Source organism: Agelaius tricolor, unplaced genomic scaffold (assembly GCF_023055355.1).
Source record: "Agelaius tricolor isolate 1412-34295 unplaced genomic scaffold, bAgeTri1.0.p SCAF_21, whole genome shotgun sequence".
NCBI classification, from domain to species: Eukaryota; Metazoa; Chordata; class Aves; order Passeriformes; family Icteridae; genus Agelaius; species Agelaius tricolor.
In genome coordinates, this window is record NW_027269281.1 from 9,880,644 (window position 1) to 9,905,755 (window position 25,112).

Genomic DNA, 25,112 nt, shown 5'->3' on the forward strand with positions numbered 1-25,112 from the left:
TGCCATAGTAACAAGCCAACCCACCCAAATGCCCTGACTATGAAGGCCATCCCGTGATAACAATGCAAAGGGGAGGGGAAACATAACTATACATCTACAAAACTTCTCTTAACATATACTTAATATCCACCCCTTAATTGTCAGAGTCAACCATCGCATTACTCATCTATAACAGTTCGTAAAGTGAAGTGTTTGTCAATCCGAAATTCCAGCAGCTTATCTCCCTACATCTTGTTCTCAAGATAAAATGTTTACTGTCAACTGGGAGTTGCACCTCTGGCACCAGAGAGCGATAACTCACTGTCTTGAGTATGGCTTATTATCCCATACTATTTTTGGGGTTTTTTATTTGTTTTGTTTGTGCCCAGAGTGGCTACTGTCCCTGCCCCACCCCCCACACTCCCCATTCTCCCTGGCTCTGGGGCTATCGTGATGAATGGGAGCCAAGCTGGAGTATCCAGAGGGAGTCGGGGGCAGGGCAAGAGGCAGCCCTTCCTCTTTTTGGCACAGGCTGCTCAACTGGACGCACGCGGCCAGTATGTCTGACCAGGGATCCTGTTGTTTCTGTGGGTTTTGCCCGATTCTTTTTTTCTTTTTCCTTTGTCACTGTGACTGAGCTTACCGGCTTGGCTTCTGTTGTTGCTCTGCTGTAGGGAAGCCCAGAGCCAGAGCATGTCCCATCAAATCCTGGGACCGCCCTCATTTCCCGCCGAGGGGCTGTCCCTCCACCCTCTGCACAGCCTGGCCCCAGGGACCAGCCAGCGCCAGTGAGAAATCCTGGCGAGTCTCTCTCTCTCTCTCTGCTGTGTTTGGGATCCAGGCTGCTGCCTGCCCGTCCCCTGCCGTGCCTCTACTGCTGCTCCAGGTTTTTTTACTACACTGTATCTGTTTCACCCCTGCCTGCTGGTCCAGCTACAGCTGCAGTTTCTGATGCCTCTTGCTTGCTGCCCCGGGGGAACCCGCCCTGCTGTTCCGGCTTAGCTGCTTCTGAGGTTTCCTGCTACAGTCCCTTTCGCTGTCCAGAGGGGGCACCAGGATTGGCTGCCTCTGTGAGATGTAAAGGAAGCCCCTTCTCCATCCCTCTCCGCCAGCTACATCCACCATTGTCCACGTGGAGAAAGACGGCCAAACTCTCACCACAGCGGCCCCTGCAGCCACAGGAGAATCATTGCACCTGCCCTGCCCGGCTGGGGAGCCACCAGTGCCCCTGGCAGCTGCAACCGTAACTACACCAAAGGGGAAAGTACCTGCAGCCAAGAGAAGGCTATTACTGGGTTTCTGGGGGGGTAAGATCAGAGGTCAGACAATTTCAATATCTAGGTTTTTGTTTGGGTTTTTTTTTTTTTCAAATAAACATTTCTTTTTCACTTATACCCCCTGGTATCCATTTCTCTCATTGGCAGAAGGAAAGGGAGTTATTGAAGCCCTTTTTCCTTAAAGGAAACATTCATTCCAGGGTGTTATCTCCTGAAATTTGTCTCAAAACTGAGACACTCACTAGCAAGAGATAACTCATTAGCCGGACAGGCTGGCCTGGGTTATCTCATCAATTCATGTGAGGGGGGAGAATGTCCGGAGCCATTGCACCAGCTGATGGACAGAACAGATAAGCTCTTCTGTGGTAGGGGGAACATCCAGCCACAAATCCCTATAGATTGCCTCCAGCACAGCTAATTATCTCAGGTACTGGGCACCTTGCTCCATGGCATTCCACCTGCTTGCGCATACTACTACATTATCCTTGAGAGAATACCTTTCCCTCACACTTGACAGGTGTTGCCTTCAGAGACTGGGAATTGTTGTAGTGCGTTCTTATATTTTGTAATACTTTGAAGTAGTTTGTTTTGTATCCCCATGTTTTTCCCAAATGGTTTATCCCAGACTGTACCCCCCCCCGCTCCTTTTCCCTCTACTTGTGTTATCCCTTTCCTGGGATAAGATCTCCAAAACCCCCACCCTGGCTCTCTGTCAGTCACCTGGACATCCCAGCCCCCTACCTAGAAGTTTCGGTCCAAGTTGTCGAGTGATTAGCCAGGGGCCAAGGGTCAACCCCCCAAGTCCTGCCCCATACGCTGTTTTGTATGTCTATCCCCCCAGCACCCATCCCCCAGAAATACCTATTGGTCAGTAGGATTTTATCTATGTTAGTTTCCTCCCCCCTTTAAATGTAAGCTCCGGACATCCCCCAGCGCTCTCGGCAGGAACCCCCTGAGGCACAGGAGCTCCCTCGGGACTCCTTAATAAAACCTTGGAATACCCCCTGCTGGGAGACGGCCCCTTTCCTCTTCCACCGACGTCTAGGTCGTCTCTGCTGCAGCAAAGGCAACCAGCCTGAGTGCCCTCAGCACCCTCGGGGCACAGAGAGTGTCTCCCCGCAGTCGGCCGTGGTGGGGCTACCCCCCCCACTCTCTGCCGACCCGGGTAAGGCCCAGGGACCTTGAGAGGCTTGCAGAGAGACTGGGACAGCTTGGCGCCCAGCCGTGGGGCTCTGGGACCATTCCAGGAGCCCACGGAAAGGGGCTCGGACATACTTTCAGTCTGTTCGATAAGCCTTCGGCCGGCAAGCTACCTCAGGAAAGAAAAAACTCCGTTTTAGTGAGTTGCTCTCCTGTGGACGAAACTGGGAGCTTCGAAGTACCCCAAGAAGTCAGTTTCAGGTGGAAATCAACAACCCAGGCTTTTTCGTTCCCCTCTCCTGCAGCTGGATTGGTAAGTTTTACCCTTCTCTTGTTTCTCCCCTCTTTGGGAGGGGGTGTTTCCCTGCCCTTTGTTCTCAGCCCCGCCACGGAGGGCCGAAGTTTTTTTTTCTCTCTATTGTGGGCAGGCTGCCAGCTGTAGGCTTTCTCCTCCCCCCCCCCACCTGGGTTGCTGAAATTTGAGATACAAATTTAAAATCAGAGCCAAAATGGGTGCTAGGCTTTCTGTATCTCACAAGGGTGTCTATTATCATCTTTTAAACATTCTTAAGAGTGAAAAAATCCGATTTTCAAAAACAGATGTTAAACAGTTCGTCAGATGGCTTTTCCTTCACTTCCCCGACGTGTCCACTGAAAATCTCAGTGATTTGGCTTTTTGGGACAAAATTGGTAGTGAATTATTGAAGGCAGGGAAAGCAGGAGATACATCTCCGTCAAAATTCGCTTTTTTAGCCCTGCAGATAAGAAATGTTGTAAAATTTAATTTAAAGATGCAAGAACAGCCATCCGGCAACAGTTTCAATATCTCTGTTTCCCAAAAACCCGATCTACCCCCCTCCGAGTTCGGTTCTCCCTCCCCCATCCACCTTTCCCCACCCCCAGCCCTGGTACAAACCCCTGCCCCCCCCCAGAGGCTTCTTGTCTCCAACCCGGACACTTCTGCCCTGAATTCCCGAGATCTCACCCTTCCCCCTGCTTCCACAAGTTATAATACACAACCTTAGTGCCCGCCTTGGTACCCCCCAGACGCGCCCGGTAATTTCCCCGGACCATAATGGCGGACACCACGTGGCAATGGTGGTTTCCTCTCTTTCCCAGAACCCCTTTCGCTCTCCCAACAACCCATTCTGCTCGGAGCACCCCGCCCCCGAAACCCGCCCTCCCTGCGCCCTTCCCCCGTCCCCTCCTCCGGTCGCCCCCGCCCCGGCCCCGGCCGCCCCTCCCGCCCTGGCCCCGGCCGCCCCTCCTGCTCTGGCCCTGGCCGCCCCCGCCCCCTCAGAGCTCTGCCCGCCCACCGCGGGCTCCCTCCGCCCCCCCCACGGCCCGCCCTCCGGCGCTCAGGACAGTGTAATAAGAGACGCTGTTGCCGGCAGACAGAACCCGGAAACAGGACAGTCCTTTTCTGCTGCCCCTGTCTCATATATTCCAGATGTCACCGGGGCATTCCAGCCAAATTATAGCCCCATTTCTGTTGATTCTGTTAAAGAACTAGCCAAAGCCCAAAAAGATTTTGGGAGATCAAGTGAATATTTTAGAGGGCTCCTTAAAGCTACATTATTCGCTCACATTCTAACCCCTGCTGATATAAAACACCTTTTTTCCTGCCTGTTATCCTCTTCTGAATATCTCTTGTGGGAGGTTGCATGGCAAAAAGGATTGAGAGCAATTTTACCAGCTCTGTGGGCTGATGAAGCTACTGCTCGTGATGTTTATGGTAACATGTTATCCCTCGACCATCTCTGTGGACAGGGAGGTTGGGAAGATAGCTTGATCCAGGCAGAAAGCATTCCCACAAGGGCTTTCAGAGAAGGTGCTAGAGCAGCTGAGAAAGCTTTCTTTGGGCTCCGTCCTAGTATTCCAATTGAGAATTATTTGAAAATAACACAATCTCCATCTGAGTCCTTTTTGAGTTTTGTGGAAAGGTTGAGAAAAGCTGTTGAATTGCAAGTTCAGAATGAAGGAGCCAGGATGGAAATCCTCACCAAGATTGCTAAAGAAAATGCCAATGAGAAGTGCAAAGCTGCTATTCTCAGCCTGCCTCTTGACCCAACGCCTACGCTGCAGGCCATGCTTGAAGTGTGTGAGAAGAAAGTTACCATTACCCTCGCTGACCACGACGAGAGACCAAAACCACAGAGGAGGATTGCTGCAGTGGAAACCCCTGAGCCACCATTTACCAGCCAGCTCCAGCATGTCACGATGCCACAAGAGAGAATCTCCAGCTCTAATAGACCTTGCCATCTTTGTGGGAAGTTAGGGCATTGGATGCCTGACTGCCCTCTGAAAAAGCAGTTTTTAGATTTTAAATACAATATGCTTAAAAACCAGAATTCCCCAAAGGACCACCTCTCAAAAAACTGAGTAAAGAGCGCTCCTTTCCCCAGCGCTATGACAAAAATAGGGTGGGCTCAATTCAAGTATGGGGGAGGGAAAAGAAATTTAGTGTAAAAGATGTATCGGTGCCAAGCGAGGCACTGGCTTTGAACAAACCAGAACATTCATTTCATTGGAATAATCCCAGGCCAATCTTAACCACTGACTCTTCCCATAACCCTTACAGGCTGGCGTTGACCGAACCTCTCCATCTCAGAGACACTAACTGGCATTTCATATCTGTTAACCCTGAACAACCAGGTACTTGGACACAGCTTTGCCAGAAACGTCACAGTAAGTATGTCGTCCTTGGGGACACAAAACACACACCCCAAGAAATTATTATTCCTCCGGGTCTCATATCATCAGACCCGAAACAATTTGTCATATGGCTTCACTGTACTCATCCACCCGTGTACTTGCCCAAAGGCCAAATCATAGCCCAAGCCATCCCAGTACCTGAGCCTCCATGGGACCAGGAGCAAGCAGACACCCTCAGAGGTAAACTCCATCCCAATGTCTGCTGGACTCAGGTATTGGGAAAAGAAAAACCCAAGCTATCATGTGGCTTACACCGTGGTGGCGAGTACAAGTCCATACAAGGACTTTTAGATACTGGAGCAGATGTCACGATTATTCCATCTAAAGAGTGGCCATCACACTGGGAATTGCAAAACGTAGCAGGACACGTGCAAGGTGTAGGGGGAATTCAATTGGCAAGACAGTCAAAAAACGTTGTTCAAATTGAGGGACCCAATGGCAAAATAGCTTCCATTCGCCCGTTTGTTTTAGATTACACAGAGCCCCTCTGGGGCAGAGATTTAATGGTTCAATGGGGAACCACAATTGACATCCCAGAAAACCCGCAGGTTTTTCGGGGAGCGGTCGCTGAGGTGCGCCATGCCCAAAAATTGATTTGGAAAACTGATACTCCAATAAGGGTAGTTCAGTGGCCGCTCAATAAAGCCAAATTAAAGGCGCTTGAAGAACTTGTACAAGAGCAGTTAGAAAAAGGTCACATTGTGGAGACCACGTCGCCGTGGAATTCGCCTGTCTTTGTCATTAAAAAACCAAACAAAGACAGGTGGAGACTCCTCCATGACCTCCGTCAAATCAACAACGTTATTGAGGACATGGGCTCTCTACAACCAGGGATGCCCTCACCAAGCATGCTTCCACAAAATTGGTCTTTAGCTGTAATTGACATCAAAGATTGTTTTTTTCACATTCCCCTACATCCTGACGATGCTCCGCGTTTTGCCTTTTCGGTTCCCACCATTAACCTGGAGGCCCCAATGAAGAGATACCATTGGACGGTCCTCCCTCAGGGACTAAAAGTCAGTCCTATGATTTGCCAGAGGTATGTTCCTCCTTGTTGTCTCCAGTCCGTGAAGCTGCAGGAGATTCCATCATCCTGCACTACATGGATGACATCCTGGTGTGTGCCCCAAGTGATGACATGCTTACTCACACACTTGACCTGACAATCAATGCATTGGTTGCTGCAGGGTTTGAGCTCCAAGAAGAAAAGATTCAAAAGATGCCACCTTGGAAGTACCTGGGCCTTGAGATTGGAAAGCGGACCATTGTGCCGCAAAAATTGACTATCAAACATGATATCAAAACCTTAGCGGATCTCCATCAACTTTGTGGATCCTTAAATTGGGTGAGACCTTGGCTAGGCATTTCCACCGAAGACCTAGCCCCCCTTTTCAATTTGTTAAAAGGGGGAGATGACCTTAGTGCTCCTAGGACCCTCACCCAGGAAGCGAAAACCGCACTGGAGAAAGTTCAGGAAATCATGTCTACTAGACAGGCCCACAGGTGCCAGCAGGGTCTCCCCTTCAAATTTATCATCTTAGGCAAATTGCCACACCTCCATGGTATGATTTTTCAGTGGGAAACTGTCCAGGCAAAGAAAAAGGACCAGGTCAAGAAAGATCCCCTCTTAATTATAGAGTGGGTCTTTCTCAGTCACAACAGGTCAAAAAGGATGACAATGCCACAAGAGCTGATGGCAGAATTGATCCAGAAAGCAAGGATACGGATCAGAGAATTGGCAGGGTGTGACTTTGACTGCATTTACATTTCCTTAAACCTGAAATCAGGCCATTTGTCTCAAGCAATGCTAGAGCAATTTTATCAAGAGAATGAAGCCTTGCAATTAGCCCTAGATAGCTACACAGGCCAAATTTCAATTCACAGACCGGCCCACAAAATTTTCAACTCAGATGTTCAGTTTTCATTATCACTGACAAGTATTCAGAGCAGGACACCTCTAAAAGCACTGACAGTTTTTACTGATGCATCTGGTGCATCTCACAAGTCAGTGGTAACTTGGAAAGATCCCCAAACTCAACAGTGGGAAGCAGATATTGCTAAGGTGGAAGGATCACCCCAAATTGCTGAGTTGGCCGCTGTAGTCAGAGCTTTTGAGAAGTTTCCTGAGCCTTTAAATGTAGTTACTGATTCAGCTTATGTTGCAGGTGTAGTGTCTAGGGCAGAGAATGCTGTGTTGCAAGAAGTTTCCAACATTCCTTTATATGAATTACTTTCTAAGTTAGTAAGAATTATTTCTGGCCGAGAACACCCATTTTATGTAATGCATGTTAGGTCACACACAGACCTGCCGGGGTTCATTGCAGAAGGTAACCGGAAAGCTGATGCCCTTGCGGCTACAGCCAAGATGGCCCCGCTCCCAGAGGTATTCCAACAAGCAAAGATCAGTCATCAATTTTTTCATCAGAATGCACCTGCCTTGGTTCGACAATTCCATCTGAAGCACAAACAAGCCCAAGCCATCGTAGCCACGTGCCCTTCTTGTCAAAATCAGTCACTACCTGCCTTAAGTGCAGGTGCAAACCCTAGGGGCTTGCAGAGCTGCGAAGTGTGGCAGACAGATGTAACCCACATCCCATCATTTGGCAGATTTAAATATGTCCACGTCTCCGTGGATACCTTTTCTGGTGCCATCTATGCTTCTGCCCACACAGGGGAGAAAGCCAGTGAGGTAAAGAAGCATTTCATGCAAGCCTTTTCCACATTAGGAATCCCTAAGGTCATCAAAACAGACAATGGCCCAGCGTACAAGTCCAAAGACCTTCAGAGCTTCCTGCAGCAATGGGGAATAGAACACAAAACAGGCATCCCCTATTCCCCGACAGGCCAAGCTGTGGTGGAGAGAGCCCATCAGAACCTAAAAAAGGTTCTTCACCGACAACGTGAAGTGATGAAAACAGAGACCCCTCAAATCCAGCTGTCCAAAGCGCTGTTCACACTGAACTTTTTGAACTGTACCTTTGAAAACCTTAACCCACCTATTGTAAGACATTTTAACGAGAACAGTCAGCACAAATTAAAAGTCCGTCCGCCAGTCCTCATAAAGGACCCTGAAACTTGGAAAATAGAGGGGCCCCATGAGCTCGTAGTCTGGGGTAGGGGATATGCGTGCGTATCCACTCCCTCAGGCTTGAGATGGATCCCCTCCAGGTGGGTGAGACCGTACATTCCTAAGGTGTCAAAGGACAAAGCTGCAACACAGGTAGCCAGTGCCTGCTGGAGGAGGAAGCGCCGTCAGACTCTTTAAAGTTAAATTGTTGTTACCTGGACCTCATCCCTAACACTTTTTATTTTCAGTTTTAGTGTTTTCCTTTGATCTGAACTCAGCCCTGGTGTCATCAGAATGAGCCCCATCCTTCCGTTGCTTCTGTTGACAGCCGTCCATCCAGGTCAGATGTGGATCGTTCCACAACCCCAAGCAAATGTGTGGACCACCCTCGCCAGAGTCCTCAACCAAGACCACATTTGTCTGTCAACCTCTTCTGTGTCTGACCCGATGTCCACTTGCCTTGTGGGGATCCCATCTAAATATGATGAATTTCCGCCAACATTAGCTGCTCCCCTTCCCCCAGTATATAATCCGTTATCCCCTTGGTCAAAATTAATTGATAGACAAGCAGTAGCAGAAAAAGAACCCCAAGAATTTGAACTCCTTGGTTCTGCCAAGGCATTCTATTGTGTTCAGTTTACGTTTACACCAAAAGATCAAGTAGATTTGTACCATGAAGTCAAACAGTTTAAAGTGAATTATACAGCAAAAATTTGGTGTAAGAAAATTTCCCAAGTAGGAATACCTTCTACCCTTGATAATAAGCCCCGTGCCCTTCCTAAGGGGTTTTTCCTCATTTGCGGGGACAGGGCATGGGCAGGCATCCCCTCTCGTCTAATCGGAGGTCCATGCACCATTGGAAAGCTGAGCCTGTTTACACCCAACAAAACCCAAATCATGGATTGGCAAACCAAAACCAACACCCGCAATTCGGCCCGCAAAAGGAGAGATTTAAGGAATCTGGACCCAAATTGCGATTCTGAAATTGTACATTGGTCCAAACCAAAAGGAGTTGCGATCACCGTGTTTTTGCCATGGGTATCTGCAGCCAAAGCTCTAGGCGAATTATCACATCTAGAGTGTTGGGTTGCTAAACAGGCCAATATTACATCAGCTGCACTTTCAGACCTCCTGGCAGACGATGAAACAACAAGGCAAGCCACCCTACAAAATCGGGCTGCAATTGATTTTCTCCTCTTGCTACATAATCATCGTTGTGAGGAGTTTGAAGGTCTCTGTTGCCTGAATCTGTCATCCAAAGCTGAAAATGTCCACAAAATCATCGGGAAGATGCAACAGATGGTCCAAGACATCAAGCAAGAAACAGCGGACTGGATGGATGGACTCTTTCAGGGATGGGGACTCTCGGGCTGGGTCAAATCCATTTTGAAATCTGTATTTTTAGTTTTGCTTGTTCTTCTTGTTATTTTGATCAGTTTTGGGATCATCAAGAGCATTGTGACCAAACTGATCTCGAAAGCTATTTCCCCTTTAGAGGTCAATCAGGTGACTGTTCCCACCTCTTCTGAGGAAGGGACAGAAACCTCTGCAGAATTTACCAAACAGCCTTGGTTTGCTGATGCTTGATAGCACTCCGAGCTGAAATTTAATGTTTAGGTGCCTCTTCCTTTTTTATTTAAACGAAAAGAGGGAGATGTTGTAGTGCGTTCTTATATTTTGTAATACTTTGAAGTAGTTTGTTTTGTATCCCCATGTTTTTCCCAAATGGTTTATCCCAGACTGTACCCCCCCCCGCTCCTTTTCCCTCTACTTGTGTTATCCCTTTCCTGGGATAAGATCTCCAAAACCCCCACCCTGGCTCTCTGTCAGTCACCTGGACATCCCAGCCCCCTACCTAGAAGTTTCGGTCCAAGTTGTCGAGTGATTAGCCAGGGGCCAAGGGTCAACCCCCCAAGTCCTGCCCCATACGCTGTTTTGTATGTCTATCCCCCCAGCACCCATCCCCCAGAAATACCTATTGGTCAGTAGGATTTTATCTATGTTAGTTTCCTCCCCCCTTTAAATGTAAGCTCCGGACATCCCCCAGCGCTCTCGGCAGGAACCCCCTGAGGCACAGGAGCTCCCTCGGGACTCCTTAATAAAACCTTGGAATACCCCCTGCTGGGAGACGGCCCCTTTCCTCTTCCACCGACGTCTAGGTCGTCTCTGCTGCAGCAAAGGCAACCAGCCTGAGTGCCCTCAGCACCCTCGGGGCACAGAGAGTGTCTCCCCGCAGTCGGCCGTGGTGGGGCTACCCCCCCCACTCTCTGCCGACCCGGGTAAGGCCCAGGGACCTTGAGAGGCTTGCAGAGAGACTGGGACAGGGAATATCCGTTCTCTTCCCAATCCCCTTGTCAATGCCCAAATCCCAGGACAGGGATCTCAGTTGCTTGGCTTTACTACCATCTAGTTTCGTATTGTGGGCTGTGATATCCCAGCATTGGAGTAACCAGTTCCCCAGAGGCTCTCTTGACTGGCAGCTGAAATATTTTTGCATATTCTCACAGCCCACCTGGGGATAGGGATCAGGTGATTTTCTGGCCCTACCTCTTTGTGGTAGTCTGTTATTTTACAGTTTGTTCTTCTGTAGTAGGTTTTAAATATTCCTTGTTATAAGTTTGTAATGGTTCATTCCATGTTCCCCATTTGGCTTCCCTGATGGTTCAGTCCTGAGTTGTTTACTCAAAGATTTTCCTGCCAAGTGTATGTCAATCCCCCTGTCTATCAAAGATAGCACAGCCTTTTGTTCTGGAGTGTTCCCTGTCCTTCATCCCTTCCTCGAAGCAAGATTGGATTGCAAGATTTGCTCCTTCCCCTTGTTGCCTTCTATTGGATAGCCCTTACCCTGCACTCCTTCCCTAATGCCTTCCTATTGGTAAAAAGTTGTGTCCTTCCCTTATTCCCTCCCCTCCTTAAAAAGCAGTTTTTTGCCCTCAGTTATTGTCACTTGTCCCTGACTCCTCTGGGGAAATAAACCTTCCTTAGAACTGAAACAAGTGATCCCTCTTGATTCCTTTGCCTCGGTCCCTCATACTGGGTTGCTGCTATGTCATCTGCACCACAACCGTCTGCTGCAGGGAGCTGTGAGCCCCTGTACACAGCACCACCCGGGAAGGTCTCCGTAGAGATACGGGGACGGCCTCTCTTGTGACTGCCCATCGGTCTCAGGGAGTGACCTGGCCAGAGAACATATTCCCTGTGACCGCAGCCGCGCAGTTACACCTCTTCCTCCTGTTGTGAGGGCTCTGCTTACTCTTCATCCCTCACTAAGGAAACTGATTTTTCTTTTGCATTTTTAATCCCTTTAACAGGGTCTTGTAGCTGTTCAGGACTGAGCTTCCAGATTATTGGAGGAGAGAAATCCTCCAAATACTAGTCCATATCCTCCCACATTCCATGTCACTCATGACTATCCACCCTCGGGGCAGAGCTCTGAATGACCTTTCCAGAAATCTGTTTTGGCTCTTAACATGGTGAAGACTGTGCCGAGGAGGCATAGCAACAAGAACATGGTTTCCATAATATCTAAAGGAAATTCAAAATTCTCAGAACCTGTTCTAACAGGCCTGAAGGAGGAAAAAAAGTGTGAAAAGCAGGGAAAATTCATCCTTCCCTGTTCCCTCCATATATTGGGTATGGTTATTGATGCACTCCCAAAAGCAGCACCTGAGGCAGGAGTAGGAGAGCAGCACTGAATACACATCCCAAATGACCTTCATTGCCTTTGATGTTATTGTGTCACAAAGGGATATCACACAGTACAGCAACAAAGCAATCCTGATCCCTTCTCCCTGCTCTGAAAAAGACTACCATGATGGGCACATAGTACATGTACAGAAACATATACAGGGATAGATGCCACACCCATATAAACAGACCAAATAACATTATGACCAGTGGGTCCATACCTACTACAACAAACACTTAGATCAAATTTGTTTCCAATCCACTCTGGGCATATCTGTTATCTCAACCCTTTGTGCTACACTTTGGGCACTAAATAAGGTTGTTATGGTTTAGGAATGGTATTCTCCAGTTCCCACTGAAATCACTCCAAGCCATGTGCTGCTCACTCCCCCTCCCCCTTCCCTGCTGCAGTCAGGAGAAGAGAAGTGGAGGCATAAAAGGTAAAGATCACAGGTTGAGATAAGAACAATTTCCTGGAAACAGCAATGAGATAAGAAAATGAACAGTAGCAGCAACAATATTAATAACAAAAGTGTTCAAGAGAGGTGAGTGATTCACATGCAAATGTTCACCACTGTACCACCAATAGAGCCTGACAATACCCAACCACCCCCACGATCCCCCTACTGTGGCAGGACATTCCCCTTGTGATAGATGAGTAATGCGATGATTGACTCTCACAATTAAAAGGCAAATATCATGTATATATGTTAAGAGAAGTTTAATAGATTAATAGTTATGTTTTACCCCCTTGCATTTTTATCAGAGGATGGCCTGGGTTTGGGACATTAGAGCGGGTCAGCTTGTCACTATGGCAACACCTGACCTCCAATCAAGATTTAAGGAAGTAAACTCCACCACTGGACAGAGAAGGAGTCGATGGACAGAACTTTAAGAGGGGCAAAAGGGTTAAAAGGCAAAACCTCCATTATGTAGATGAGCATACGGTAGGAAAAATCCTTTGCTCCCGGCGACGTAATATTTTCTCTATTCAGTCTTCTGTTGTATTTTTGATAAGGTTTAATAAACTTTTCTAAATATTTGCAAGTGAGTTGCATCTCTCACACCCCTATCACAGAAGAGCTTATCTGCTTTGTCCATCAGCTGGTGTATAGCTCCAGATGTTCTCCCCCTCACATGAATTGATGAGATAACCCAGGCCAGTTTGTCTGACTAGTAAGTCCTCACTGGCAAGTGAGTTATTTCTCTCTCTGGCACCAGGGGTAGAATTCCCAATAAACAACTAGACATGAGAACAGGATGGGGGGACATAAGCTGGAATTCTTGACTGAGACTCTACTTTACAAACTATAAAAGCTATACAAGCTTTTATGGGGGCAGAAGCCTCCTACATCCACCTTGGAAACATGTAGAACTTCTCCCACAGAGTTTGGATGCAAATTCCACAGATACTTTCCTGGGAATTGAGTGAAAGAATTCTATGAGTACTCCATCATTAATTTGGTGCTAAGTTACATTGAATTCTAATCTATACTATTTATTTGCTAGCTGTAACATAGGTACATTTATAGTGCACTGTATTTTATCTACTAGTAGTTTTTTTGTTTTATTCCTGTGTAGTAAGTAGTCTGTTTAAAGTCTTATGTCTGTTAATCTTGTGTCTATTCAATAAATAATTCATTTTGTAATAGACCTAATTGGCCATTCTTAAGAACTTGTGAATGAGAGACATTTGGGGTGCAGGCCACCTCAAACAGAGCTACTGCCAGAAATCTGAGTCAAAGTCAAGACTTGTCTAAGATCTCGTTTCTGTTCATAACAGGATTCGAGCAAAGAGCAGTCCCCTCTAGATCCAGATGAAGTCTAGTATACACAATCCATGTGATGGAAGTTTGTACGCAGTGTGTCATCATTGTATGCCAACTCATTAGCATTGATGTCAATGAAAGAAAGAGAACAATCAGTGTTTCAGCTGACTACTTGACTCTGGCAATATCACTGTTTTTCATCCCTACCGATCTGCACCTCAGCTCTGTACCAACTGTCCAAGACTGCAGACAGACTTGAAAGACTCAGACAAGTTAGAGAGGAAATGTCCCATGCCCTGCCAGTACAGACCAGAGTCTCTGCTATTGGGGGCAACTGCCCCCTGCTTGAGAAAGAAGGTACACACCACGAGGTAACCTGTGGTTTTACTGGCATGGCCATGGAGAGGACATGAAGAAGTGAGATAGAAAACCCACCTCTGGCCTAGCAGCACAGGGATGTGAAATGAGAGGAATAACAACCACCACAGGAAATTCTTCAAGGACAAATGCTATTCCAGTTTCCAGTGGGCAAGTCCTCAGACAGAAAAAAGGGCTGATGTTACTTCAGACACTCTTGAAGGGACCTTCAGTGCATAGTTACATGAAGTGAGCAAGGAGTACGATGACCAGAACGAGAGGGGCCCTGCCTCTGGCCAGGTGGACAAAAGGGACAGTCAGATCTATTGGACTGTGTGGATCTGATGGCTTGGCACATCAGAGCAGCAGGAGTATAAGGCTTCAGTTGACACTGGTGCACAGTGTACGCTGATATCATTGAGATATGTAGGGACAGAATCCATCTCCATTTCTGAGGTGACAGGGGGATCCCAACAGCTGACTGTACTGGAACTGAAGTAATCCTGATCAGGGAACGAATGGCAAAACCACCCCATTGTGACTGGCTCATGCATCCTTGGCATAGATTACCTCAGGAGAGTGTATTTCAAAGACGCAAAAGGGTATTGTGGGGCTTTTGGGATAGCTGCTGTGGAGGCAGTGGAAATTAGAGAGCTTAATACCTTGCCTGGTCTCTCAGAGGACCCTTCTGCTGTGGGACTGCTGAGGCTCCAAAAACAACAGGTACCAATCACTACCACAACACTACACTGTTGACAACACCACACTAACTTGGACTCTCATCCATGAGATGATTTGTGAACTGGAGAGCCAGGGATTGGTCAGCAAGACTCATTCACCCTTTAATAGTTCTATATGGCCAGCGCATAAGTACAATGGAGAGTGGAGGCTGACAGTGGACTATCGTGGCCTGAACAAAGTCACACCATCACTGAGTGCCGCTGTGCTGGACATGCTGGAACTTCAGTAAGAACAGACCTGTCTATCATGTGACCCAGAATAAGAATGATTGCAAGTGGGATCCCGAACAGCAACAAGATTTTGGACAAATTAAACAGGAAATTGTTCACGCATATGCCCTTGGGCCAGTCAGGACAGGATGTGAGGCACATGCTTTACTCCACAGCTGGGGGGAATGGTCCTTCCTGAATCCTCTAGCATAAAGTACTTGGGAAGACTCAAGGACAACCCCTGGGATTCTGGATTTGGGGGTGCAGAGGATCTGAGGCCAGCTACACCCCAACTGAGAAGGAGATCCTAGCAGCTGATGAAGGTTTTCAAGCTGCTTCAAAAGTGATTGGCACTGAAGCACAGTTCCTCCTGGCACTCTGACTGCCAGTGCTGGGCTGGATGTTCAAAGGGAAAGTCCCTTCCACACATCATGCCACTGGTGCTTTGTGGATTAAGCGGATCACTCTGATCACACAGCGAGCTTGAATCGGAAACACCAATCACTGAGGAGTTTTGGAAGTCATCACAAACTGTCCCGAAGATGATAATTTCAAATTAACATCAGAAGAGGCGGAGGACAAGGTGAGAGGGGCTAAAGAGGCCCCAGCATATAATCAGCTACCCAAAAATGAAAAGCAATATGCTCTCTTCACTGATGGGTCCTGACGTATCACAAGGATTCATCAAAAATGGAAAGCTGCTCTACACAGTCCCACACAATGAGTCACAGAAACTATTGAGGGACAAGGTGGATCAAGTCAGGTTGCAGAGATGAAAGACATCCAGCTGGCTTTATATATGGCTGAAAGAGAGAGATGGCCAACAGTCTACTTCTACACTGACTCCTGGATAATAGCAAGCACCTTGTGGGGATGGGTGGACCAATGGAAGAAGTCCAATTGGCAGCACAGAGGAAAACCCATCTCGACTTCTGAATTGTGGCAAGAGATCGCTGCCTGGGTAGAGAAGTTGACTGTGAAAGTACATCATGTAGATGCACACATACCTAAGAGTTGGACTAAAAAGGAGCATCACAACAACAGAAAGATTGATCAAGTTGCCAAGAATAAAGTGTCTCAGGTAGATCTGGACTGGCAACATAAAGGTGAGTTATTTCTAGCTCAGTGGGCCCATGACGCCTCAGGTCATCGGGGAAGAGATGTAACATACTGATTGGCTCATTACCGAGGGGTGGACTTTACCATGGACATCATGTCCCAGGTTATTCATAACTGAAATGTGCTGCAATCAAGCAGGCCAAGCGGGTAAAGCCATTGTGGTATGGGGAACAATGGTTCAAATATAAATATGGGGAGGCCTTTCCGATTCATTACATCACACTCTTGCAAACCTTGCAAAATTCCTGTGGCTTCATGGCACCCCAGAAAAATTTGAGTCAGACAACGAGACTCATTTCAGAAATAGCCTCATAGACACCTGAGGCAGAGAGCATGGTATTGAGTGGATATATCATATTCCCTATTATGTACCAGCCTCTGAGAAAATTGAATGGTACAATGAACTCTTAAGAAGCTCATTGAAACCTGACAGCACACCAGCCCTCCTGGTCTTGAAGACATCTAGGTTGGATAGAATCCACAGTAATGGTCTAAATAAACGCAACAGACATCTTGGAGGGATGGTCACTGACTATGGGAATGATACATATGCTTTTATATATATATAGTTTTTATATATATATATAGTTGGGAGGTGTAAGATTTGGGCATGACATGGATGGTATAGTATAAGGGGTTGTCTTGGTTTGAAAAGACAGGTGTCTGCTAAGGAAGGTAGGAGCCTCCCTTGAAATGGAGACTGTAAACCCTCTCCCCTCTGAATTTTTATAATTTTGAAATTAAGGGGCTCTCAGGCAAAGATATGGGAGTAGGAATAACAGTTCTTTATTAGGGAAAAAATAAAAATAAAATAAAAATGCTGTAATACAAAACAACACTGACAGAATCAGAATATGACTTGGCACCCTGTTGGTCAGGGTGTTGGTAGCAGTCCTTTTAAATAGTGGCTGCAGTCTTCCTGGAGTGACAGATGTGGTTCTGTTGAAGCAGTGATCCTGTAGAAGGGTGTAGTTTTCCTCTGAAGGTCTAGTAGTGGTGTAGATGGGCCTGTTCTTGCTCTAGTATTCCAGTGGGAAAGAAAGCTGCTCATCTGAGAATTCAGTGGAAAAGGCTGCCAGTGGTGTTCTAAATCTCAAATTATAGCCAGGTAGGAATGCTTGCCTTCTCCTCCAGGTGGAACATCTCACAATGGGATGATGTAATTTTATCAGTCATGCAGTGAGACTCAATGGCCCATTACAAAAAGATATTTCCCAGAGGGAGTATTTGTTGTAGAAGAGATAAAGAAAACTGCCTCATCTGGTTTTAAGACGTGGCCCGATTAATAGAAAATAACTGTCCTACCTCTAATAGATGGCAATAGAATACACACTCCCATTTGCAACCTAAGACAGGGGGGGATTGTCACTGTTGAGTCAGGAACGGGTGAAGAAGTGACACATAGATTCTAGGTCTCCAGAAGGCTAATAATCCAGTTTATTAGAAACCCATTCCTTTTTATACACTATTCCAATATAGGTGGACCTGATTGGTCCTTTAATCAACACACCGTCACCAGTGGCTAATTAAGAAACCACCCTTTGGTAAACACCTTACCAGAAAACTGTTCAAAACACCAGCTGCAAGATTGTTTTTAATTCTTTGTCGCAGCCTTCTGAAACTCCCCAGAACAATTCCAGGGAAAGTTTATCTGGCTTTCTCTCTCTGACCAGGCTGTCACAACCACAGTGGATAACATCCTGGTTCTGTCCAGGACAGGGTTATTTTTTGCAGTAGCCAGAAGGGAGCAAGGCTAGGAGCCATAGGTTATTCTAAACCACCTCGTGTCATTTTCCAGGAAGGGGAGAATGGCTCACTTCCAGGTTGGGGTAGCATATTAAAGTGAGTGGTTGGCTATTGTCAGGAGTTTCCTTAGAGGGGTGAGCAATAATATTTCTCTTCTTGTAGACTTCTGTTATTAATATTGTTGCTGTTACTATTCATTTTCATATTTCATTGCTGTTTACAGTAAATAATTTTTATCTCAACCCATGATCTTTACCTTTTATGCCTCTGTCTTAGGTTACAATGTAAGTTGTAACTAAAGTATGCATTCTGTTACCATCTACATAAGCTGTTAAGATATGCGGGGCAGTGTTCTTTATATTCTCCATGACTTAGCCCTGATAACTCCCTCCAGGGGCTATCTCCACTAAGGGGCCATCCTTCTGCGCTTGCGCACCGCTCTCTGGTGGTTGTCTGGTAGTCATAGGGAGGAAGTAAACAAGCTTTCCAACATCTTCCTCAGGGGTGAACTTTTCACCTCATCTCCTTGCGCATGCTCTCCGGTCTCTTGGTCGGAGTTCAAACTGCAAGACTGGTTTTGGCCAGTTTAGGGGTCCAAACAGTCTTCCTTATCAAAGTAGCCTTGCATTCTTTCATCCTGCTTTTGCAAGCACAGTAAATGTTAAGCATTGTCTAGTTAGCTACCCCTAATCAATCACTCTTTAACCCCTAACTCCCTTGTATCACCACCAGGGATGTGTTTAGAAGCTGAAGTTTTGGTCACATCTTTCCATCGTGCTGGAGATGACCTTTCTGTCCAGAGATTGGGAATTTTCTCCTGAAGCAAGAGGCAAAGCTGGAGGAGCTGTTAAGGAGTCACTCAGCAGCTACCCTTGATGACATCCCACTCTGGTGGGTCTCATCCTTATTGGTACCCTGGGTTGTGAGGACGCCTTCATTATTCCCAACTCCCATGCAACCAAGATAGGAAGCTGAGCAAGCTCTGTTGCTATTGAGTAAGAAACAACACAGACCCACCAGAAGGCTGGTTTGCACAGCAGCAGCTTTAATACAAAAAATTCTCACTTTTTATAGACTGTTACGATACATTTCACCTGATTGGCTAATTACCAAAAAACACCTTTCTTATAAACAATCTTTGAGAAAAACAGGAAAACAGACAGTAGGAAAACATCACCTGCAGGTTGTTTATAATAACAAGCTATCATTGTTTCTCTACAACTCCCTAAAAGTCTCACAAGTCGGCCGTGAGAAAACTTACCTGGTTTTCTCACTCTCTGACCAGGCTGTCACATCCACAGGTCACCCTTTTTGTTTAAAGGAAGAGGTGGTGTTTGTAATCCTCTGCGAGGCCCCTTGCAGAAAGGGGAACAAACACAGCTCCAGAGTTTCCTCTAACAGTTGCTAGTTATCAATCAGAACCTCAATTGGACACCAATTTAAAATGGTCAGAGAGACTGGATCTTGTGATTCTCTCTTACAAGAAATGCACTCTTAATCCTAAAATCATTTACTTCTTCTAATAGAATCTCAATACTTAGTCTAATATAATAACAACTTATCATTTTGTTCAAAGAACTGACAGTCTTAGCCTGTCAACAGTCCTTTTTCAGAAGCAAAGAAAGGATGGAATGTTCATTCCCCAGTCGTGGAGGGGCCATCTGATTGATGGTCATCATCTTGATCATCGTTCAGAGGTTGCCTGTTGGCCACATTCTCTTTTTGGTGTCACAAATCAGGGCGGACACGCATTGCAGGTACCCATAGCACTCCAGTATCTGTGGAAACACATGCATACTCGTGGCCTCAAGTGATAAGGTTGTATGGGCCCTCCCACTTATTAGTGGTTAGGTCCCATATTCGGACCTTTGCTCGAAGCAAGTGCGTCTCACCTGAAGAATGCAATGAGAAAAAATTATTTAGAATGACAGGATTCTCTGAATTCCGTGGCACTGTAAGATGGTTGATTGTATATAGAGCTTTGTCTAGTTGACTGTGTGGTGTTTTTCCAGGCATTCCCCTTTTTTGTTTGTCCAGAATACACTTCAAGGTACCATGAGCACGTTCAACAAGGGCCTGGCCCATTGAAGAGTGCAAGATACCAAGCTTGTGTGACACTCCCCATAGGTGCAGAAACTACCATGTCTTCTGTGAGACATAGGAGGGGCCATTGTCAGTTTTCACAGAATAAGGTATTCCCAAGACTGCAAAAGCCATCCTCCAATGGGCAATCACGTCGGGACCCTTTTCTATAGTGTGAGCAGTGGCCCACATGGCGGACGAGAAGGTGTCAATAGACACGTGCACATTCTTAAGTCGGCCAAATTCAGCAATGTGAGTGACATCTGTTTGCCAAAGCTGCAAGACCTTTAGGCCTCTGGGGTTCACCCCTGCTGGTAAAGGTGCAGCAAGTCCATGACAGTCAGTGCAAGAAATGACAATGTCATGCGCCTCAGTTGGCATCAAATGAAACTGTTTCTGCAGGGTATGGTGCACTTTGATGGAAAAACTCATGAGACGCCGTGGCTTGCGCAATTTCATCAGGCTGAGGCGCTACCCACGCAGCGTTAGCCAACCTGTCAGCCTGTCAGCCCTGGCATTGCCTTCTCCTATGAAACCTGGTAAATTGGTGTGACTCCGAATGCGCAAGATGTAATACGGATGGACTCAGGCTTGAATTGCACTCCACAAGACTTTCAATAACCAAAACAAAACTGCGTTATTGACTCCCTTCAGAAGTGAACAATCCAAACGCTTGGTTATGTCTGCAATATAGGCAGAATCAGTAACCAAGTTCAGAGGCACCTGAGAAAATTCCTGAAATGCCATGGCAATGGCCTTTAACTCAACCAGTTGGGCCGAGCCTGACTCATGGCCCTCCAGCATTTGCCATCCAGATTCATCCTTCCAAATAACAATGGCTTTCCCTGTTTTTCCAGAACAGTCAATGAAGACAGTGGGTCCTTGCACTGGCACCCGTCTGCTTTTTGGCTGCAATGACAAATTGGTTGTTTTTGCCAACTGCAGTAACTTATGACTGGGCATGTGATAGGCAATCTGCCCTGAAAAGTTCTGCAGTGCACTTTGTAAAGGAGCACTGTTAGCAAAGCTCCATTCAAAGTTTTCCCATTCTACTGTAAGAATGATTGTCGTTGGATCAGCTGCCATCAATTGCAAACGGCATTTGATTATCAAACGAGCATTCAGCTCAAACAATGAGGGTGCCGACTTTTTTGGCTGTTGGGGCAAGAAGAACCATTCCAAAACGTGCAAGGGATCAGACCACTTGGCACTCCATTGGCCAATGATACCCATAGGACAAAAATCTGGATTGGTAATGAAAACAGTGATATCAATCGAAATATCTATTCTATGAGCCTAACAAGCAGAAACAGCCTTTTGGACCTCCTCCAGTGTTTGTCACGCCTCAGGAGTCAATTCCCGAGGTGATCTCAGGTCAGGGTCCCCTTTTAAGGGTATCATACAAGAGAGACAATTGTTTTCCAGTTAGTCCCAAGTAGGAACACAACCAGCTGATGACACCCATCAATTTCTGGGCATCATTCGAGGTCTTAATAGAATCCGAGAATTGCACCTCCTGATGCTGAATAGTTTGGTCCAGAATTTTGACTCCCATATATTTCCAAGGAGGGTGCTGTTGAACTTTCTCCGGGGCTACTTGCAGCCCATAAGCATGCAGAGCAGCAAACAGCTGAGGCTGTATCCTCAGCAACTCATCCTGGGTGCGTGCTGCTGCCAGGATGTCATCCATGCAATGATAACAACATGCGTCAGGAAACTGCTTGTGAACTCCGGACAAAGCCTGAGCCACATACCACTGACAAATAGTTGGGCTATTGAGCCGCCCTGTGGCAAAACTTTCGATTGTTATCTCTGCACAGGTTCAGCATTGTTGACTGAAGGCACTGTGAAGGCAAACTTTGTTTCTTTGTTTTGTCATCAGGATGCAAAGGAATCGTGAAAAAACAATCCTTCAAATCAATGATCAAGATCTCCCATCCCCCAGGGATCATGGTGGATGAGGGCATACCAGGCTGCAACGCCCCCATGCTTTCCATCACTGCATTAATTTTCCAGAGGTCCTGTAACAACCTCCATTTCCCAGAGTTTTTCTTTATCACAAAGACAGGAGTATTCCAGGGACTAGTAGGAGGCTCAGTGTGTCCCCGTTGAAGTTGCTTCTGAACCAATTCACAAAGGGCGACCAATTTTTCTTTTGTCAGGGACCACTGGTAAACCTAAATGGGTTTGTCCACCAGCCACCGTAAAGCAGCATAGGATATTTTCACCCTTCAACACAGTGGCCCCAATTAAAAATCCTTCCCAATTTGCACTCCCCAGGCAGCCAATACATCCTGCCCCCAAAGACTGATCAGAGTTGGAATGACATAGGGCCAAACTGATGCTGTCTGCCCATTCACGTTACTGATCAGCACGAACCATTGGCTCATATGGGTACGTGCCGCACCTCCCACCCCTACGACAGGTGACCTCATGGGGGCCAAAGGCCACGTAGGAGGCCATGCAGAGAAGGAGATGACTATCGCATCTGCCCCTGTGTCGATCAAACCTTGAAGCCCGATCTTTGGCGGGTGGGCACCCAGTAGGGTCAGGGTACACACCATCTCAGGTCACTGACCAGAAATGTCCGCAGACTAGAGGGCTTGTGACAGTCCCGTGGATCCGAAGCCACCACTCCCACGAATCTGCTGGTCAGTCCTGGGGACACATGGCTGAAAAAGCACAAGTTGAGCAATCAGAGTCCCTGTAAGAATAGTGACGGGGGGGTGGGCATGAAAACCGTGGCACAAATCTGACCTGAAAAGTCAGAGCAAATGACTCCTGGGTGAACAAAGATTCCTTGGTAGGTGACACTAGATTTTCCCACAAGCAGCGCTCCTAGTCCGTGTCCCAAAGGTCCTTATGTTCACGACAGGTTTCTAAGATGACTGCATTGGTGGAACATACATCCACACCCGCAGAGCCATGGGTGATGCCTCCGAGCTGGCTGGGCAGACCTGAGCCGGCACCATGCTCTAAGGAATCACTTGTGTCAGGGAGCAATTCCTCTCTGTGCTCGTCTTCCCGTTTCTTGGGCCTGCTAAAGGCTGGCCATTGGCATGAAATTTAGCCTTGCATTGATTTGAACAATGACCTGCCCTTAGGCATCTAGAGCACAAGAAGGTGGCACCTGGCCCTGTCGGTTTGCATCTTCCTTGCTTTGTCTTGCCCTTATTTTTGCTATTCTTCTGTTGTCCATCCCCCAATGGTGTCTGGCCTGGCTGCAAAGCAGCGGCCAGAGCAGACACCCTGTGGTCTACAGAACCTGTCTTGGCACATGCATTGACCATGTCTGCTAGCATCGGGTTGCCTGGAAGAGCATCTATGATCTTCTGGCACTCACTGTTTGAGTTGCCCCCAGCTAACTGCTTGCATAGCATCCACCTTCAAGTATCATCCTCATCCTGTTTCTCCAGGGCAGCTGCAAGGTTCTTGGCAAATGGCAAAAAAGGCTCACCTGCTCCTTGAATAATCGTTGTAAACTGCGGCCTGGGGGAGGCCGTCTCAATAGTTTTCAACAATGCAATAAATCCTACCCTTTGACACTGCTCAAGAATGGTAGAGTCCCAGGTAGCCTGAAAATCAGGATTGGATAAGGCCTGCTCTCCAAGGAGACAGTCCACCCCCACGCAATACCTAGGGTCTTCTGGAGGCAGAAGCCTTTTGCTTGCTGCAACCTTTTCAGCAGTCTGCCTCCAGCTGTTCAAAAAAACCCACACATTGCACAGGCTGGAACAGTGCCTGAGCAATATGTTTAATATCAAATGGAGCAAGCAGGTCCGAGTTTATCACTCTGGGAGTCTGCATAACTTGCACGGGAGCCTAGGCCATATTTTGCAACCTTCTCTTGCAAATCCTGGATCACCCGCCAGGCAATCACATCATGCCTGTTGGCATGTCCTGAATTTGGGACAGGTTTATACATGGGAAGAGCTTGCACCTCGCCTTGTGTCAGAACATGGTCCTCCCAAACCACCTGTGTCCCCCTCACAGATGCTAGACAAGCTGTCTGACCGACATCTGTGGTCCCTTCCCCCAGATCAAGTGTGGTGTCAGCTGTACACTGTGGCCTACCTGCCCTGTCTGACAGGTCCCCATCCCCAGCTTCTGAAACTCACATCTAAACTGCATCACAAAAGCTGCAAGGGTTCTTGGGGTGCACAGGGAGGCAAAGTCCAGAGATTATGCACGAATGATGATTCCGCCTGTCAGTGCCGGCATTCCACCACCAGGACCTGCCACTGCTAGGGGGCTGGCCACTGGCATTCATCGCTGTTGCTGTCCCCATCCAGGGATGGGGAGGACAGCCTGCAAGCAGCAGGGAGTGGTGGGTTGGCCAAAGGCTCTGAAGTCAAGGGGCCGGCCGTGGACTGCAAAGCCAAAGGGCTGGTTGCAAGCCTAGACACACGAAGGCTGGCCGCCAGCTGTGCTGCTGCCAGGGGCCCAGCTGCGGATGGCGCGGCCATGGCTGGCAGCACTACCGCCGCTGCTGCGGGCTGCAATGGCAAAGGTGCAAAAGACATTGTGAAAATGCCAATCACTTGTTTTTAAAATTTTAAAAGTTTAATAGTAATAAAATGGTTATAAAAATAGTAATACAATTAGAGTAATAATAATTTGGACAAACTGAATTAGGACAATATGAGACAATAAAGACAAAGAGTTACAGATGTCCGGGTACCTTTTTCTGGGCAGCACAAGCCTGAAAAAGGACACCCGTTAACAAAGGATTAACCCTTAAAAACAATAGCCTCTTGCATATTCATACACTTCATACATGATGCATAAATTCCATTCAAATACAGGATTCTGTCTGGTCATCGTCAACTTCTTCCTCCAACTTCTTCCTCCAAATCCTAACAGCGCTTTTGAGGCGGGAAGAAGTTCGTTTCTTCTGATAAGAGGGCCATAAATTCTTCTTCTCTGAAAGATTTAGGTGTCCTGTGGCTGCTATCTCGCTGCGAGTCCTTTCTTTTTTAAAAAAGTATCCTACATAGCATTGTTTCTATTTTAACAATTTTTATAACCTAAAACTATATTTAATGCAGTACTTAAGAAAACTAATACAGCATTACTTTAACACAACACATATAATATTCATTTTAATATTTGTGAAAAGCCAATCATAAAATATGCATTTTTAACAATCCCCACTCTTATTCTTTGTAAATCATTTGGCTTGAGCAATATTTCTTATCTACTTGCATCTTCTGGACTATGCTGG